Genomic DNA, 19,276 nt, shown 5'->3' with positions numbered 1-19,276 from the left:
TCGACTCCAATGCATCCAGCAGCTAATATGGTTTAATATATTATCTATTAAGGATGTATCCGGTGTCGGCATATTGATCCTCATATTTTTTAGTAGCCCAGGCCTCATGAGTTCATGTTGATATATTTTCGAAGCTCATTTCATGAAACGAATGTGTTCATACTTAGTGTTATCAGAATTAGTTTGACAACGAAACCCACAATTAGGTACCAGGACTCTTGTTATAAAATAAATCCGTCCTCTTCACAAATATTAGTAATTTTTTAGGACCTAGCTTAATTGCTGCTGCGAGATATGGCAACTCTGCCGTCCCTTGTAGCTGGTGCCTTGACCTCGCGACTATAAGACACGAGCACAGAACCGTTTCTTCCTGCAGATCGCACTTCCTGCATCTGCTGTTACTGACGAGTCCTTACTTATACGCATGTGATGCCAGAAGGCAAAGTTCAGTTAGTATGCCCACCATGAACCTTAAATCTTCTCTTTTTAGAGATATGAGCAACTTTGTAAGTCTAATACCGTAGGATTTGCAAATGATATTAGAAGTTTTGTCCACGCATTTCCTCCTTGATAGATACTATGCAACTTCTGTACCCGTTTGATTTCTGCCAAATGGATTGGGACGTCTAGACCTACAGCCTCCTTTGCCAACTCATCGGCCTTTTCATTACTTACTATCCCTTTATAGCCGGAAACCCAGTATAGATGTAGGGCCCGGTCTTTGCGAAGTCTCTGCAATGCTTGTTTGCATACCTGTTCACTTCTTTATGAACTACTGCATGATATTGCTGTCAGAATCGCCGACTGACTACCAATATATATATTAACGGGACTACAGCTCAAGTTTTCTTTAGGAATAGAATTTTCGCTAGACACTACAGTGATCTGGCAGGCTGTAGGATCTACCTATTTCTGGATCGGCGAAGTAAATACCAGACACAAGCCCTTCCGTTAATTCGGAATTACGGAATACCAGCGAACTTTAACTACTTTGTCTTTTTCCAACCCGAAACTTTGCCCACAACCGTCACAGAAGCCTAGACCGCAATCATAATCTCGACGTTTATTGGTGCGATGTTCCGTCATCCTTCGTTCTCGGAACGAAGTATGATAAAGAAGATAGCACAACACGGATATTGGTTATCCACCCTACCGAAAAATTAACAAAACACAATCAGTCATAATCGTAAGCTTATCATACCGCTAACCCCCCGGTACTTTCACGATCTGTAATTAATAACAACATTCAATTTTTTCAAAATAAGCGAAGTATTCTCCATATCGAAAAGGTGCTTAGTTATATGAGTGACGGATGTATTATTTGCAAACCAAGATCGCCAAGTGCAAAAGGGAAAAAGCTACAATAGTAGGTAGTTGGAGTTTGCACAACAACCAGTGTGACAGTCATTTGGCTGATTGGATGAGTGTGCCTTGTATGGCTGAAGGTATTGCGGTGCGCACCCCAGTACCACGTCCACTAACAAATTAAATAAATTTAAATAAATAAAAGAAAACAATAGTCTAAGAGTCCGTGACTGCCAGACTTTCGTCATTTTATAAGAGTTGAAATTTCTTCAGTGCATACTTCCAACTGAAGCAGGATCGTTGACTTATTATAAAACTTGAGTCATAGTGGCTTTATCAGATATCGTGCCACTATGGAAAGTGTCTGGCAATGAGGCTAGTGGCTTCTTATATCGTGACGAAGACCATATATGAAAATCAGTCTTTATAAAATGACGAAAGAAAAATTTTTGCACGATATCTGTTAAAGCCACTATGACTCAAGTTTTTTAATAGACAAACGATCCTGCTTCAGTTGGAAGTATGCACTGACGAAATTTCAACTTTTATAAAATGACGAAGGTCTCGCAGTCACGGGCTCTTGCTCTACAAGGCGCGATAACCTCTGAAGAGATTTTAGGCCGAGATTTTCTTCCAATTTGCGTGGTGGTCATTTTAAATTTTCCCACAACTTTTGTTCTACGCTGACTTCGAACGACATCTGCAAGGTAGATGAGAACCTTTTAATGGCAGATATACACTCGGAGTGTTTGCCAAATCACTACCGAAAGAAACCCTCGCTTGAAAAACGTGTTTATATTTTAAAAAACTTGTTTTCCAATTTTCCAATTTTTGATGCTGTTTTTCCCGGAAATTGAGCCCAAGATCTTCGGTGTGGTGGACGGAGCACGTAAACAATCAAACGGATGTGTCCAAACTATTCTGTTGAATGCGCCAGTAAATATTCTCCACTCTTTGTTTTAACGCATGAAAGTTAGAAATCAGAGGAATATCAAACAACAATCAGAGCGAGAGTCATGTGGAGGCCCAAACTATTAAGTAATTATTGGAGATGTTAAATCATAAAGCTATTCATAAAATTTGCAACAATGTCATCAGATATCAATAAATAATATCAATATTAAGGCGCAAAGCTAATTAAACGTGAAAATATCTGTTGCCCCCCCCGCCATTTACTACACAAAACCTATAAAATGCTTGAATAAACCGACGAACATGATTAAGCGGCAAAAATCACGCTTGCCCCATACACTAAACTGGGTGAATGCTTAGTATTGCCACCCATCGCAAACATCATTCCCCCCGCGCTATTTAAACGACAAGCAACGGCTGCTGTTTGTCATACAAAAACGATAAAAATGTAATCCTGACGAGAAAATATTGCTTTGGTTCAACAGCGACGTTTCTAATTTAACAACAGTCAAATGCATAAATATACCCCCACCCACCCATATGCCGCACAATGTGCGCATAGCACAATCAAACCACAGACCATACCAAATTCGCTGCGAACCGGCACAAATGAAGGAAAAGAATTTAAATGGCAAAACAAATCCCGTTGCATACCAAAAAAAAACACAAAAATGTACAATAACTTGTAACGCACCTAATAAAAGACCAGCAGCAACATCCTGAAACAGCCACAGCCCCAGCCACATCTATTGTCTCAACACCAGCAACTGGCATTTGGTGAGCGACAACCGCAGCAACCAGCTTACTATAGAAAGTGAACCCCAAAATGAAATCTAAATAGCTCGACGGGTGGTCTGCTGCCACATGCCAAGTTCACGCTCACGCCGTCACTTGCTACATAGCTTAGCTAACCAACCCCTATTGTAGCGTTGCCAATTGTCTCGTTGTGTTTGATAAGGGGGTAAGGAGAAGTAAAGGCGCGTGAGATGGTAGTGTTTCAAAAGCGGACAATACGGTTTTATTTGGTTAGGCGTGCTTTTTGTGTTTCTTGACTTCGTTATTTCTTTCTTTGAGTTTTGCATTTTCTCAACAACTTCGTGCACTAGATTTCGCATACCCCTACACCTACCACGCTTCTGCTTCTAGTCATTTTTTGTTTCAATTTTGTATTGTATTTTTTTTCTTACCCATGCATGGCTTTGTTGCGGAATAGTTGAACGGCACTAAGACGAAATTTGTGCGGGATAGTGTATGTGGAGCATCAGAACTGAGCCGTAAATCCATTACAGATTTAACGTACAATGGTGTTGAGCGCGAGTTCTGCCGCACCGCAAGAGGTTGCTCCGCTGACACTTGCAAAGCTTCCGCATTATTGTTGCTTTTGGTGTTTTTTCTGTTCTTCTTCTGACTAATCTTCTGTACTGATTCTGCTGCATGTCGTTGCTTCTTGTTAGCGACCGTCAAAGAGTTCCTGAATTGACGTACAAAGATTTTTTCTACAGCTTCAATTTGATTATGTGTCTTTTGCCAAATGAATGAATGGTTTTTTCCAATTGTTGGTAGAATTTTCAGCATTGTTAGACTGAGGAAATAAGTTTTTTTTCATACAAAATTTTATGTATATTTTTTGAATATTTGACATTGACAACAAAACGTTAAATGAAAAGGCCACCTGTCGATTTTTAGATGGATTTAGGTGATTGAGCGCTGTGAGAGTTTTTCAGACTTGATTTAGCGAATAATGAAGTTTGAGTAAAATCTTTGTGTTTCGAATTAAGAAGTCTCTTCGACTGAGTTTAAATTAAGTCATAAGTCTCACGTTTTATCTTTTTAAGAATGAGATTGCTAGTCTTATAGGTATCAAGGACACGCATGGCTCCAAACTGAATGGGATTGTTGGCAGTGGTGTATGTTCACAGAATCTTACTCCCTCCTTAAGTATCTGGCTACAGATCTTTTTACAGTCATTCAGGTGAAATCAACACACATACATTGTTGAAGTCAATCCGTGTCGTCTGTGTACCAGTCCAATATTCATATATCATTTAATGTGATTTTGAGCATTTTCGTGTGATGGCAGTTTATCGTATGGTTTCTTCCATACCTGGAATTTCGAATATCCGCAGAACAAATTTTAGGTCGATTTAAAGTATTGGTGCTTAATAGACGACATGGTAGGCAATAAAAAGCTTTGGTATTGGTATTCCACACCAATCAGTCACGCTCCACTTTCTCTCCACATTTGCTGGACTATGTTGATGTCTGCGTATAGCTCGTACAGCTCACCATTAAATCTTCTTCGGTACTCGCCATCGCCAATGCGTAGAGGTCCATAAATCTTTCGAAGAACTTTTCTCTCGAACACTCCCAAAGCCGCTCCATCTGCTGTTGTCATGGTCCATGCTTCTGCCCCATATAGCAGGACAGGTACGATAAGTGACTTGTAGAATATGATTTTCGTTCGCCGAGAGAGGAATTTACTTTTCAATTGCCTACCTAGTCCAAAGTAGCATTTATTGGCGAGATTGATTCTTCGCTGGATTTCAGTGCTGATGCTGTTGCTAGTGTTGATGCTGGTTCCCAAATAAACGAAGTCTTTTACTATTTCGAAATTATGGCTGCCAACAGTAGCGTGGTTGCCAAGGCGCTGACTCTTTGCTCGATGACAGCAGGTACTTCGTTTTGTCCTCATTCACCATCAAACCCATCTTTACCGCTTCTTTTTCCAGTTTGGAGTAAGCAGAACTAACAGCGCGGGTGTTTAGGCCGATGATATCAATGTCATCAGCATATGCTAGTAATTGCACGCTTTTGTAGTATATATTTCCAGTGCGGTTAAGTTCTGCAGCTAGTATAATTATCTCCAGTATCAAATTAAAGAAATCGCACGATAGGGGGTCACCCTGTCTAAAACCTTGTTTAGTTTCGAACGGCTCGGAGAAGTCCTTCCCAATTCTGACTGAGCTGATGGTGTTGCTCAACGTCATTTTGCACAGCCGGATAAGTTTTGCGGGGAAACCAAATTCAGACATAGCGGCATATAGGCAGCTCCTTTTCGTGCTGTCGAAGGCGGCTTTAAAATCGACGAAGAGTTGATGTGTGTCCATTCTCTTTTCACGGGTTTTTTTCCAAGATTTGGCGCATTGTGAAAATCTGGTCGATGGTAGATTTACCAGGTCTGAAGCCGCACTGATAAGGTCCGATCAGCCGGTTCATGGTGGGCTTCAATCTTTCGCACAATACACTTGAAAGGACCTTATATGCGATATTAAGAAGGTTGATTCCACGGTAGTTTGTGCATTTTGCAGTATCCCCCTTCTTGTGGACTGGGCAAAGAACACCTAGATTCCAACCGTCGGGCATGCACTCGTCCGCCCATATTTTGCTAAGAAGCTGCTGCATGCGCCTTACCAACTCCTCGCCGCCGTACTTGAATAGCTCCGCAGGCAATGCATCAGTGCCCACGGCCTTGTTGTTTTGTTGTTTTTTCTGGCAACCTTAGGATTTGTTTATTTCCAGATCAGCACAGTATACCGCATATCCTACTCCTCATGAGGATCCCTGCGAATGATTCCTGTCGGTGCCAATGGGTCGAAGAGGAGTTGGAAAGTGTTGTACACTTCCTTGGCAGATTCTCTGCTCTGGTTAAAACACATATGGAATGCCCAAACAGACCTTAAGTTGGCGGTTTAGCAGAGTTTACCTCATGTATTTCATTTCGGTTGCTCTTCCCTCCTTGCCAATCACATTAAACTTTGTATTACCTTTTATCTACTTACAACCGGGACCCCGGTATAGATTTGCGTTCAGCCTTGAGCGCGTTCTAGTGCACTACAGTTTGCACTCCAGGACACATTTGGATAAAGAGCTATGTGAGCTGATCGGCTTCTGGTCTTTCTGGTATAAGGAAATCAGTAAGCTTTTTCTACGACATTTGTGTTTGCTCAATATCTCCTCTTTCAACTGTCAATTTAATACAACCAAATTAAGTATACGCCATGGAGCACAATCAGTTTAACTAATATCCGTGCTGTGTATGAAATTTTAATATTTTCTGCTTTATGAAATGATAAAACGTGAGATACTAAAAAATCTTGAGCTCATCAAGTCTTTGATGTGCTGCCGCTAAAGTAAGCTAATGCAATATTTAAGAAATTGAAAATGTCTATGCTCCTCATTTAAAGCGTCTGAAGTCGTATGATGAAATACGTATAAAAGCGAAGTTGTCTATGTGCTGGTGTGAGACATTGAAAACTGGTTTGCTACCCCACCTGGACTGGTGGTGGTGTTTCTGAAGGTAATTTAACACATGATAGATCAATGTGATATATGTATGTATGTAGTATGTGTGTATATGTTGATGTATTGATACATACTCAGAGCAAAAAAATTTTATACAATTTTCATTATATGGAATTTCAAATAAAGTCCCAATCAAAAGCATGAACATCTAATACGGAAGTGCTCTTCGTTTGGAAGTGAAAAGGCAAGGCGTTGTAATTTTGCTGACTTCAATTAAAAGACATTTAACGAGAAAATCGAGTTCGCGCTTAAGCCATTGGAGAACAGCTTCTGTAAGAGCTTCTAGCCCCTTCCTTTATCCAGGAAGTACCCATTACTGTGAACTGAACGGGAACTCGGTGGCACGTATGGACACAATTGGTATTTATGTGTGCAGCTGCCTTTAAGGTTAAATGCAGGATTGAAAGTAATGTACGGTGATATATCACGGAGTAGGGCGAGTTGGATGTTATCAGGGGATATGAAATGTCATGACATGTCAACGCCACAAGATGCCATCCCACGATTGGCTTTACTGACGAGATTCAGTAATCTGGATATCCCCGATGCAATTTATTGACTTAGTCTTTATTCATTTTTCTCCTAGTTAGCGTGATTAAATTTTCTGCGAGGAAACGTTGGAAAGGCAGGAGCGTTTTCATCCTCAGTGATAGCAAGCTTTCAAAGAAAGCTTTTGCTCAAAACCCTCAAATGTTTTGCGAAGTGAATAAATGATTTCTAAAAGTGTATGGGTTCTTGACGGGAGTACAAGTGGTAATATCTGCTCGAAAGGAGAAGCATTATTTGTTTAACAGACCTTTGATGGAAAAAGTTAGTCACAACTCTTTATTGCAACGAATTTAGTGAAATTCCGCCTATTTGCAACCTTCTGCTTACGTTCGTATCACTAAACTGTTGAATAAAACACTCCAATATTCTGTATTACCAAATGGTCTTTATTAGACTACTTTGAAATTACTTCGCAATTAAACTTCACTTCCCAACTGATAGCGTGCTTAATGCAAACTGATTACAGATTACTCAGTTTTCGCTGCTTTTATACTGTGTGCCCAATTTTCTAGACGTTTCTTCTGCTAGAATTTTCTACTTTGTTACCAGCGATAAGCTAGCAGCTATAAACTACAGATACGCGTTTATAGCCTCTCGCATAGCCATATGCGCGTGTATATGTTAGTACTACTTCCACCGATGACTACATCTGTATGTGAGTTATTTCTTCGTTGCCTTGTATATATGTGGGTAAATGATGATTAATGTGTTTATGTAGCATGCTGTTGTTGTGCCTTTATTTAATAACCTTAGAGATGGTAATATTCGTCACATTATTGTAGTAGCATTATTGAAGATCGACAAATTGTTGTAGGAATTTGGTTTTGGATATGCGAAAGGTTGGTTACAGCCCTCCATTGTGACAAACCTACTTTAAAATAATCATATTGAGTAAATTCTTATTAAGATATTAGCATTCATAATCAATATGGGAGACTAGCCGACAGTTGTTGAAATCTGAGGGAGAGGTGACCAGTAACCTGGTGTTTGAAGATGTTTGATGATTAGTGCAGTTCTCATCGTTGTTATACTTTTTTTGCTAAGTCCTCCAAGCTGCATTTTCATCTGTTTTCATTTTACGGATTAACTGCTTCCTAGGAAAATCTTCAGCGAGTGTGGGGTATTCCGTGGCCTTTGAAGTTATCATTGCATCCACGGTAGCTGGTTGGTATAGGTGGTCGTTAACAATGCAGTACATACATACATACTACGTAATATTGACTACAAATTTTAAAGGGTATGAATATACAAATATTTTAAGACTGTAACATTTCAGAATTTCAGTAAATTTATTGTTGCTTTGTCTTGAAAACTTACTGAGAATTTATAAAACGAGCTGATTATTTCCCACGTTACTACACACTGCTTTGCCTGCTGGGATATAAATAAATAACTGAGGTAAAGGCCGCCAATTTGGCTTGTGTGTGTGGGTAATAGGAAAATGGCCTAAGGTACGAAAATTACATATCAAGCATAATATTGGGCGTTGAAAACGATTTCATGTTCGTCAGATGTTTGCAGCAAATTTTGCTTTTGTAGCCAAAATAGGTAGTGTGTTGTGGGTATGACGAGACTATTTTCGTTGATTAACTTACTAAGGGTTGCTCGATGAAGATGATGAAAGCACGTACAATTCGTTATGTACATATGTAAGTATGTATGTAAGCTGATATTACCTAAAAACAAAAACAACTTGGGCCGACTGCTGGAGTTTGCAAAAGGAAATTGACCTTAAAGTAAGTAATGCAGGTTCATCAGTATTCTATGATAGCAGATGTGCTTTAGTGGTGTTTTGGGATTTGGCGAGTATACCGGAAGTGATTCAAGTCAATGATTTCCATGCTTCCGCAGGCGATATGTAGAAATGATTGAAAGTTGTAGTGCTTTGTTTAATTGGAAATGAAAATATAAATTCGAAAATGTAATCTTAAAAACGCATTAGAAACTGCACACACCGGAAGAGATATAAAAATCATTAAACTTTCACGTTGAACTATCAAAAATGCATACATTTATGCTTAAGTTGTCGCAGAAGTTTCTGTAGAGCAGTTCTAAAGGACTTAGACTTGCAAACGGGTCTTCACAAATATTCATTTGCATTTGCTTTTAAAAACGAATGTGTGCATATGTATGCTACAAATATTTGTTTAAAAAATTACACCACCAACTAGTTGAATTAGAGTTATGTTCTCAAACGAGATTAGTTTGTTTTAAAACGTTGGCATAACCGTTAAGTGTTAGGCTGCGTTCATATTGAAGCTACATTGCTGGCTGTGAGTGTCACAGAGAAATGAGGGCATGAAACACCATGTATCACTCTTCACTTGATTCACAGCTTGAATAACAGCTCTATGTGATATTGCTCCTATATGAACGTGGCCTTAGGATCGACTGTTCTCGCGATCGAAATCATCGCAATGATATAGAAGGTGGCCCTAAACTAAACCAGTTTTGTTTCTGTATAGTAATGGAGGTTAAAAAGGTTAGAGCGGAATTTACATGTTGAATATAGCCTTAAATTGTACCCTATATCGGTATATTCTATAAAAAAGTTTATCCTACATTTATACTCGCACAAAATGCGTACTTCTAATCTTACCACCTAAAATCATTCTCATTGACCTATTCTGCGTTTCGCTAAACCTTCCCAGCAGGACTCGATTGCCAGGACATAGATTCATCGCAACAAAATGCCAATTGTCAGTTTAGCTTAAAAAAAATTAGTGGGAACTGCTATTTGTAACGCTGCTACAGTACTAAGGCTATAATACGTCGTTTAACCGTTATATTCTTGCAGGGTTTCTATTTGTAAGGAAATGTCAAAGACATCTGTGGATCGCATTTGCAGTTCAAATGGGATAAAGTGCTTCACATTTGGTATTCTTCACGAAAAATGACGCATTTGGTGTAAACGTAGCATTACCTTAAACAAATTTTATAATTTCGGGTGATTAAAATCATATTTTTAAGTTCATATTGATTAGCGCTGACCACAGAAAACTTTCCTCCCGAAGAGAGCCATTTCACCTATATCGGTGAACGTCGAACGGACCTTTCTCAAGGTTTGGAAGGAGCTCGCTCGGCGCCACTTTACTGTGTTGCAGGTTTATCTGTAAGACTAGCAGAACCAAGCTGTTTGTCTCCTTCCAATACCTTAGTCCTGACTTCAACGTCCAGTTGTCTTTCCATTTTGGATTAAGGCTTTCGAGGTCCTCTTCAAACCCTTCCGCTTTTTGCATGTTGAGATTGTTAGCTTAGGGACTTCTTTTCCCTAGTACGCTCCGGTATTGGAGATTCCTCTGCAAGACTCACAGCATTGTTTCGCTGTTTATCCGCATCTGACACCTTAGTCGTGACGTTCGCGTCCTTCTTTTGTGTCCTTGTTATAAAGCTTACGAGTTCCTTTTCAACCTCGCCCACTTTTACCGTGTTAGTATTGTTATCTTTGCCGCTTTTTTTAGCAGTGTTCCAGTACCTTCCAGTCCTGTATCAGTATATTCGGGTTCTGACTGTGTAGAAGGCGCCGCATTTCCTCCGACTGTATCACGTATGGTTTCCATACTTTGACTTTTGTTATCGCGGAAATCTGCGTTTCCACTCAATCCTCGCGTTCGTGCGTTGCCTTTAGAGGATTGGAACAAAGAAGCGTAGTTACTTGCTGGGGTATTTCATCAAAGCCAATAATTAGCTTCTATCAGATTTTTCCTCTGTACGGGATCCATGTTTTATGGAGTTCGCAGCCAAGCGACAAAAAATTCCTGTTGTAAGATTCGATGTTGGCCAAGCACCAAGTGCTAGTACAGTAGTGAGCTGGATTCATACTCGGCGAAAGGCTGCCCATTTGTAGTGTTTATAACACCAACAACAACACATATTGCAAATAAGAAAAATAGTGACATGCGTAGTCCCTGGAGTCTCAAACTAAACGAGTTGGCCATTTCCAGTCTATGAAGTTCGCTTTCAGTCTCAAATTTCTATATTCTCTTTTTCTTGCTTGTTGTTTTACTGCTGGGTTTATTTATGTGTACTTGGTGCAATTTTGTATGAAGTTTTCGCTTCGCTGAAAACAAACTTCATTAGTAAACATGGCTTGGGAATCAAAATGTGTGTATGTATGTACATACATCTGTTTTACCACGGTTAGTAGGGTTGCTTTAGTAGAGTCCTTTTTGAACATACATAAGTCTGTCCCCTCATTCACACCATTACCACTGTGCTTGTATTAATTTGTAATGTTGATTTTTCCAATTTCCGCCACTTATTTACTTTTTTGATATTTCACAACGGATATGGAGCAAAAATTTGCGCCATTCTCTCCGTTACCCAATTTGTCATCATTTTCGTCAGAGGAAAACAACAGAAATTGCTTAATATGGGGGGATTTACCTTACATATCTGGTTGAAAAGATGGGCAGATTTTTATTCTTGGAAAATGCTTGGTTATTAAAATACTTAGAATTTAATCTGAGATACTTACATATTATTTTTAGAGTTTGTGGAAATCTGGTTAAAAAAGTATTTTTATCGGAACCTGCCTATGGTAGTAGAGGATAAGGGCGGTCCTCACTCCACTGGAAGTCTGAGATGGAAAACGATTTATATTCACTTTCTGTGACCAATTGGCGTCAGTTAGCAGACCGAAGAAGCAACCTTGTTTGTCAGCCATAACCGTTGAAACGTAAGTAAATCTGGTCTATGCATTTTATGTTTGTGAATTAAATTTCGATAAAACAATTCATTGATTCGTATGGGTCCGACCTAGGGACTTCAGACGTATAGGATAGTAGTGAAATATAATGATGTACATTCATTCTTTGTCTGTATATTTCACTCTAAAAATTATGCTCCTCTTTAAATTGGAGTACAATCTCTTTTCTAGTTTTCATTTCGAGTATATACTATGTAAATAAAATTCACGTTGTGCCAAAACTTACATTGAATAAAGTTTAAGTTATATCATGGTTTTCAAAATAAAATTTCATTAAAACAGCACTTACGATAAAGATATATACCGTTAGTTTAATTAACAAACAGATTTTTCGAAACTGCGTTTTTCACAGATTTTGGTATGTTATATTAAAATAATCCTCCGGTAAAATTTTTAAATAGTTGCGAAACATATTTGGGAGAGTAAAACTTTGAAAAATGGTATAGACTTTATTAGGAATATGACGTAAATAGGAATTGAAAGAATAACCTTAAGATAAGACTGAGAGTAACAGTGGGAGTAAGAGTGAGGCTCAAATAAAAGGAAGAACCGGAGGAGTAACCGGAAATGGAGAAAAATTACAAAGGACAAAACAGAATACTGAAATTGGGTAGGTTTATTAAGGTAAACGGGAAAGACGCAGAGGTTAGAGAAATTGAGAGGGAGAAAGCGAGGGTGAGATGGAGGATGGGTTCGTGAAGGTATAGAAAATGTTCTAGGGTTTGGTTTTTAGTTTTTGAGGTAAATAAATGTTCATCCAGAATAACGGCTGCCGGCTTTAATCATAGGGCTAAAAGTATTTCATTTTGTTCTACACGTTTCCAGGCTTATCCAGTAAAAAAATAAAAATCGTTTAAGAAAATCTTCTGCTTTCCATTAGGTAAGTCTATAAGCTCTGGTCTTTTGAAGCACCCTTGCTATAAGGGTCTACCACGTTATCCCCAAAATCGAAATCTCCAAAATCAAAATCAACATTTTATGTGTGAAAAAAATTTAAATTAGGTTTACAGATGCCTAGCAGCTGAGCGGCGGGGTGTAATATGGCCTTTTTAAATAAGGCTTTAAGGCCTTATATCGCTATCGATTGAGAAATAAAGCCTTTATTAAGAATAAGGTCTTATTTCACTTGAAATGTGAAATAAGGTTCTAAAGGTTTTATTTCACTTTGTGGCAAGTGCCTGGTATAGGGGACAACGACCCAAAAAAAGCTAATAATCCATACCAACTTTCTGCATAGGCGGCCTTCGGGCGCGCTTATAAAAAAGAACCCTGGGCTACGCCATGCCAAGTCCGGGTGTGTGGTATAACCGTGGCTCCCGCCACGGTGATGTCCTTCAGCGTAGTACATCCTTCTGTTAGCTTGTTCGAATTAGAGCGCTGCTAGTCGCTAATCCTATATATGGATAAGTAAAAATATGTATTGCCAAAACTTGAATATATAGTTATACATACATAAATATGAATGAAAGAGGAAAGAGATATTGCATTTTTTTAAACGGTCATGATGTTTATCATAGCACTGGGATTTTATGTTTGGGGATTTTTTCTTTGGGGATTTTTTTTTCTGGGATTTTGTGGCACTCCCTTGCTATAAAACCTCTGCCGCTATTATTTGTTTATACCATTTACATCTCTCGCCTTACCTACCTTCTGATGCTTAGTCTGCATAGCTAAATGTTGGGTATTGAGGTCCTATACTGTCTATGTCAAGTTTCGTGCTATAACGCTCCCAGATACTCTTCCGCATTTTATTGATATATTCTAAAGATCAGGCCATTCATTTCCGTCGGTTATCAAATGTCTCCCGTTGACAAAATTAAATACAGGCCGTTTACATTATTTACCTTTACTTCAGTTCATATTTCAGAAATGAGGAGTTCCAAACCAAAAAGTAATAAGCGCACCTTTAATTTTTTTTAGATATAGTCACATATGGGTATACATAGATATGACCTATACGCATACATATGATGTATATACAAATACAACTTCTCGTTGAGCATCAAGCATCACGTGTTGCTTAATTCGTTATCACCAAACGCTTGTTCTCAAAACCTGTTTAAACTTTGATGATAACGCTTTAAGAATAGAGACATAAGCACATAAGTATATATACATTAATTTAAGAGGTACAGAAGAATACTAAGGTTATGTTAAATAGATAGAGAATAAGTTAGTCTGGAAATGTACATGAGATTGAACGCATTGAAGAAATAAAATCCAATTTTAATTTATAAATTAAAGGTGTTTAATTTCCAACCCAAAATTATAGGATATTTCGAGGCTACTTGCAACCTTATGATAAACTAGCCTGAAGAAAGGTGACAATATAACTGTATGAGTGAGACTTTAATTCACTTTCTTAAACTTTCTAAAACCTAAACCTTAAATATATAACAGAAAATTTTGTCATTCTGAACATGACAAATATAATTTCATCCATTTTTTACATCTTTTGAGTTTGAACTTTTATTAAATCTATATGAATGAGGATAAGGTAGAACTACTGGTACACACCTTGGGTCGATTTAAGGACTAATTTAAGAGTATTTAAGGCGTATACGAATAATCTTTAACTAATTCTCATTGATATGAAAAATGTGGTTTAATTTGCATTACAATGGCCTAGGCCAGAATAACCTACTTCTGCCAGCAATACTCCTTCCAAAAAATTACTTAACGTACTATTCACAAGCCAATCTGCAGCTAGGTCAAGTACTTTATATTGAAGTACAAATTTGATAAAAATGGTACAGATGATCCAACCAGTTTTTCCAAGGTCGCTGGAATAATGGCACCAAACCTTTCATTCCATAAAAAGCAAATACTATTTACACCAAAGCGCTCAAAATCTAAAAAGTTTCAAACCAAAACACAATAGTTTCAAAAATTTTGAACCAAAACACAATAATAAACTTTTTTCAGACCAAAACGCAATAATTACAAAAATTGATATATTTTAACTTCGAATCTAGTTATTCAACTTATGTGATTTTTTGGCTATATGTGTGTTTTTTCATAAATGCTATAATATAATGTAGTATTTTTTTTTATGATTCTGACAAAAAATCTAGAAGCATTACTTTAAATTTTAAGTGCGAGTATTGTGAAATGTGACCTTTTTATAATATTGACTTTACCTATTTGTCTAAATTATGTTGCATTATGTTTGCAGAATTAGAAAATATGTAGAAAATGTTGGTACTCTATAGAACTCAAGCTCCATCTCCAAAATCTCAATGAAGTTGTCAAATGAAAGACTGGTTTTTTTCTTTGGATTAACAATTATATTTTAATAGTATGTTTACTCCATTTGTTGTAGTTCCTTATAATGATATTATACAATTACAGTTTTTTATTATTTAATCAATTATATATTTCACGGTGTCTTTTTTAACTTCTTTTATATGTATATAAGTATATTTCTTTTTATTTTTTATTTTTGATATTAAATGTTTTAGTTAGAAAGCATTTCAATAATTTGAGAACTTTTCATTGAACGTTGCTGTATTTTAACATTTGCATTATATATTATTGATTATATATGTATATTAAATATTTATTCATAATAATTGTGACAGGATGTACATATGTATGTATGTATATATGTTTTCAGTGTATATGCTTATGTTTAAAGGTTTCTATGGCTTAATGCATATTTTGTTATAAACATAAATGTACTATTTTTATATAAATGCGATAAGTTTCATTAATGACGCGCTTTTTTATATAATTTTGAATTAAACTAATTATATACGGTTACATGCATTTAACTATCTATATATAATTGCACGTGCTCTCTCATATTGTTAGCTTTTTATTTGTATACTTTGTTAGGGGAATGATACAAAAAAAGAAGGTAGTTCCACTCAAAATTTTTTGACGTATTTGGGGATTTTTGAAGTTTCATAATGTTTGTTGTTTTGCCAGAAGCGTTGCCATACCGTTACTGTTTAAAACGAAATTGTGCTTTTTTGGGATGGAAATTTCCTTTAGAATGAAAACGCAATGGTCATTTGAGACAATAATAATATGCTGTAGCACGATTTATGTGCATACAAATCGATTGAGAATACAGTAAAACATGCAATTTTATTGAAAAATAGTGGATAATGACTAATACATTGGTTAATGATTCATATCTTTATGGCAGCTTGATCCTTAGATAGAAAAAAATATATGAAAAATCCTGTTGTTCTAGCATGGCCATATTGTCATGCCTCTACAGTGAACAATTCTCAAGGCATGTTGAGAAAAAGTGTACTTCCAAAGTCTGCACATCTATGTCAATGCTAAAAGGGCACAGAATGTGTATAGGCGGGGCTGCCCCAAGGTGACCCCTGGTAGAACGGGCAAAAACACTCTCATAACTAGTGGCTAACATGCAGAGCTACAGGGCAATGTTATCCCTAAAAAATGTTTAACAATTCCCTCTTAAAGCGCAACGCTTGAATTATACAATAAATAAAAAAATAAAAAATGAGGACTTGTAGCCAATTTCAAGAAATTGCGGTGTCGATTTATAAGGACCTCCTTTGAGCAAGAAATTGACAAATGGGCATGTTTTGTCAAAATGTGAGCAAACGTACGGACACTTATGAAGTCTATATTTCCTTGCTTTGCATACTTCGATCCATGTTTCTTCGACCAAAACAATTTTCGGGACTTCGAAAAACTTTTTTTTTTTTATTTAAAACAACTACGAAATTAATTTTAATTAATTTAGTCGTATTCGTTAATATGAAATCCATCAAAATTAGAAAAATTCGTAACATTTTTCAATCTGGTAGCTTCTTTTTGGTGAAATTGTCATTGTCCCCGCAAAAGTCAAGTGGCTAACGTCACACTAAATGGAACTACCTCCATTTTTTATATCATGGTTAGGGGGACTCGTTTTGTCTTGCAAACAGTACATACACGGATTGTAAAGTCACAACAACAAAATACATACAAAGAATTGCATGCAATATGTGCAATTTATAGTATGCTCAAATCCGTGCATATTATTAAAAAAATCAAAATCAACCTTGCTTCAACGGTATTCCTCTCAATGCTCTTATTTCGCTCAGAAAAATATTGAGAAATTATTTTTCACATAATTGGTCATATCTTGTTAATTAATGTGCCAGTTTTTTGACACTTCTTTCTTATGTATGATATAACGTTGCAATGGGATGCTCTCGTGCTGTTGAAAATTTTGTCGTAGGATGTAAATAATCCGTGCTCCTTGCAAGACTAAGTGAGTCCCCATATTGCATTCAATTATGATTATGTAAGTATGTGTGCATGTTTATTGATTTCATTACATCCATTTCATGTCTAGTGATAAATTTTGGAGGTTTTGTCTTTAATTAAAAACTGCAATAGAACGATTTATGTATTTTTTTTAAATTAACTTACTTTTTAATTCAATTATTTTTTCCGTATCAACTTACAACAAATACGGAATTTATTAAATGTGATTTTTTTTTGTCATTTTATTTTTAATCAATGAAATATCAACACATCAACACTTAAATTTAAATTAAAAATTTATTATTTTGTTGTTTTTATTTTTTTATTATATATTTTGTATATTTTATGTGTAACTAGTGTAGTTTAGTGGAAACAAGAAAACTAGCTTTAAGGCTTTGAACAATTTTTTTTAAAAATCGGGTTCATTAACTAATACATAAAAAACTCCAATGATTCTAAACAGTTCAACTAGAGTTAGCTTTATTAATAGGTGTATGAAGAAGACAACGAGATATTAAGAGGATTTCAAAATTACTACCATTACTTTCTTGAAATCATTGAACAATAACAATTAACGTTAATGGCTACTATTAAATTTAAGTGACTTTAATGTTTACTATTAAATTGAAGTTCAGGAAAGGCGAACACAATAATATTTACTCATTTAAACAGCCCTGTTTAGTAGCTTCGATTATGATTAGTAAGCGATTGACTAATGTGGTATTTGGAATTAAGGGATTTATATCATAAAGTAAAAGCAAAATAAGTCACTATTATTTACGACAAAAATCTCAATCAAAACAGAATTCAATCATACGCTTTTTGATCACACTGTGTTAAACCAAATAATACCTAGGAGCTGTGAAATATTGCAGTTAAATTTGATTGCAGTCACAAAGTATTAAAATCACACAAGATGATTAGTAATCGTAGATTGCAATGTTTACAATTATCTAAAATACAATTTGACATTATTAAACGATTAATGACCTTTCCAGCGGTATGCACGGGTAGTTACGGAAGGACTAGATAAATACTATATGTAGATGTTTTTGCGATCTGCATTCAATACTTAGCTCTCGTATTGTCATAAAAAACTCAGCTGCTGATCAAAAGAGAAAAATAAAATAATCTGCCAAGGTGCTCGTACTGATTTACTAACACAAAAAATCTTTTATATTTTGGAATTTCTTTTCTGCAAGTTAAAGTAATTTGTGAAGATATAACATGCTCAAATTTCAGATAAGAATTAATTTATAGCTCTTACTTATAAATCAATTATTAATAATATTTTATTCATATTGAATGCGCAACATCTTCTAAGAATCAGATATCTACATTCAAACAAAGTAATCCGAAATATACTCGTAATATGCAGTCCACTATTTATGACCACTTCTCATTCTACAATGTTTAATTACTATTTATACCTAAATGTGGATTAATAATACTTTTTTATTTTAATTTATTGCATTTCTATGTATGTATTCATGAATCCTCTCTTCAACGAATATATTGCACACCTAGATCAATAGAGAGCTAACTCGAAAATCTTAAATTTCGAGGTTTTGAGTCTCTTCGGGTTTCCCGATTCAATACCTACCGAAATGTGTACTCGATTTTAGAAAGCAGAAAAATACTTCGTAAAAACTAAAAATTGCATTTGACCATGTAAGGAAGGCGATTTGCGATTTTTGAGTTGATCGCTATCTAAATTTGTTCAGATAATTTTTTGTTTGTTTTTCGCGTTTAAAAGAACTTTCATGCATACATACTTATGTACATGTTTCTTAGTACTCATTTCTATAATCAGGGAATTATTATAATTTCTAGTTTTTTATTTTATGCAATGTTTTGGTATTACACTTTGCCGGCACATTTTGCTAACATCGATTATATATTTATACTAACATGGGAGAACCATGAAATGTGTTCTAGTCTAACTATGATTATACAGATTTCTTTAGGGACACGATTTTTTTTAAAATAAATTAACATTAAATTTAGTCCGGAATGTTATTTTGCAAAATTTTAATATTTGCAGCTCTCAAAATTTACAATCTCGCACTATTTGGGGTAATCAGGATTTCTCAATAAGACTTAAAAATCGCTAATATACTTATCAGAACACTTACATGATATTTTCTCTTTCTAAAGTAAATAGTTTGTTCTTACTATGCAACAAAAAAGTTGAAATTCTAACTTAAACCTGGGACATTCCTGTTCGTAGAAAAAGCCGTTGTAGTCATTTGTAAACGGACGATT

Source organism: Eurosta solidaginis, chromosome 1 (genome assembly GCF_040869045.1).
Source record: "Eurosta solidaginis isolate ZX-2024a chromosome 1, ASM4086904v1, whole genome shotgun sequence".
NCBI classification, from domain to species: domain Eukaryota; kingdom Metazoa; phylum Arthropoda; class Insecta; order Diptera; family Tephritidae; genus Eurosta; species Eurosta solidaginis.
Note: the sequence above shows the minus strand (reverse complement) of the source record.